Genomic DNA, 1966 nt, shown 5'->3' on the forward strand with positions numbered 1-1966 from the left:
ACCCACAGGCATTTGTTGGTTTGAATTGGGTCCTGGTGATGAATAGAGGTGCCCTAGGGAGAGCAGTGTTGAAGGAGGACTCAGGGTGGGGGGGCGGATAGTAGAGGCTCCTATCTGCCCTGCAGAGGACTGTGGCCAGGGCGGGTGGCGGGGGGACGGGGGGGCACCAAAAAGAGCGGAGTGACCTCAGATGTGCAGTTCAAGAACCGGAGGGCCTGTGAGCACAGATCCACGTGGGACGAGCAGGAGCCTTGAGGGTCCTGGGCTCCTCGGAGCCGAGGACATGAGGCCCTCGGCTGAGGGGCGTGGCCAAGGTCATGCAGTGAGAAAGGGCAGAGCTGGGGCTTGCCCCAGGGCCCCTGAGTCCAAGTCGGTGCTCTGAGACCATTTGGCAGACGAGGAAACTGAGGCTCGTCCAAACTTGCCCCAGATCCCTTAGTGGGACAGCAGTGCAAGCCTGGGCCCTATTTTGGATTCTGGACCCCAAGACCCTTCATCTCTACTCCACGGCCCTTAGAGAGGCTCTTACTGATAGGAAAATGGAGCTTCGAGTATGTAGGAATGTGACCCGTGACCATGTGGCAGGAGCCTGGGCAGGGGCATCAACGGGTGGTATGGACATGGCATCCACAGGGCGGGTTGGCAGGAAAGAAGGGGGGTTTGGAGAGGGCCTGCACTCACAGAGCCCTGGCTCCATGCCCAGTGCGGCGTTTGGTGCTGGAGACTTGGCTCTGCCCTCTGCCCTTCCTGAGAGCTTTGTGGCTCCTCTGGGCACCCTGGCCCTCTGCCTGCCACCCTCAGGTGGCTATGGCAGTGTGGTCTGGCACTTAAGAGATTCAACGGGGACTCAGGGCATCTGGGACCAGTTACCAAAATGTCCTGAAGCCAAGTCATCTTGTTTGTAAATGGATGAGTGATCCTTGAGCCTGTGGACGGTGCAGGTGGCCCAGCTGCCTGCCCTCTCCTACCCCCGGAGCGGGGCTGGGCAGGGCTGTGTCATGGCCTCAGCCCTCACCCTGCTCTTTTTGTCTTTGTGAACAGATGCGGAGTGGGCAGGACCTCTGGACAGTGTGCAAGGCACATCTGGGCACAGGAACCAGGATGGAGACCCTGGGAACTGCACCTGGCAGAGGACACGTGCCCTAAGACCTACCTCGGGAGGTGCCCTGCAGGGACAGCAGAGGGGACCGGTGGAGCCCAGAATTGGAGGCAGTTCCGTTCCCTGCGAGAGACTCCCTGAACCTGTTGGGAGTCGTGGCTGGGGAAGAGCTCGTCCTGGCTGCCTGGCCACCTGACCATGGACCTCCACGCTCGTGTGGCAGCAGGGACCGTGCCTGTGTGGAGAGCTGGCTTCTCTGCCCCCGGGGCCTGGCCCTCCAGAGATGGGAAGTGGCTGGCCTCTGATGACACGGCACACTGGCAACAGTCCTGGCTCCAGAGGCACGGCCTCCCGGTGTGAGCCACGCTGCAGGCTTCACCTGCCTTTCAGCGAAGGTTCTTCCCAGACTTGGGGGCATGGAGGCCTTGGAAAAGCTGACAGAGGCGATGAACCGTCTTCCTAGGGAGCCACACATTCCCATGTAGATGCAGGAATCTACCAGCAGCACCAGGAGCTCCTGGACTCCAGGCTGGAACCTCAACCCGGACCCAACCCACCTCCAGCCCCTCCCTGGCCCCGAGGGTCCACCACAGTAGCATTCCGCCCTCCCCTGTCGGTCCTCCTTCCCTTGTTCAGGAATAAAACATTCTGAGGAGGGGACCCTGTTGGCCACTCCATTCTTCCAGGCCTAAGAAACAGCGCGTCAGGCTCTGGAACCTCAGTCCTCCCGCAGACATCGCTGGCTCCCCAGGCTGACTTGGCCCTTCCCCAGGTCAGGGTTGCTGGCTCTGGCTACCAGGCTGCTGGCTTCCTGGTGCAGCCCTGGGCTCCCGGCCTGGGCTCTGAGCTCATCATAAAGGCGATGGG

General features: G+C 61.3%; 1 long non-coding RNA gene across 1 annotated transcript in view; it reads left to right on the forward strand.

Annotated features, from left to right (window-relative positions):
- Positions 1-1759, forward strand: part of LOC107182060 — a 2371-nt gene extending 612 nt beyond the window's left edge. Inside the window, exon 2 of the long non-coding RNA XR_001512780.1 lies at positions 1042-1759. This is a non-coding gene — a long non-coding RNA (uncharacterized LOC107182060). The remainder of the gene's footprint in view (positions 1-1041) is intronic.
- The last annotated feature ends 207 nt before the right edge of the window (positions 1760-1966 follow it).

The sequence above is a fragment of the Myotis davidii genome, unplaced genomic scaffold (genome assembly GCF_000327345.1).
Source record: "Myotis davidii unplaced genomic scaffold, ASM32734v1 scaffold573, whole genome shotgun sequence".
NCBI lineage: Eukaryota > Metazoa > Chordata > Mammalia > Chiroptera > Vespertilionidae > Myotis > Myotis davidii.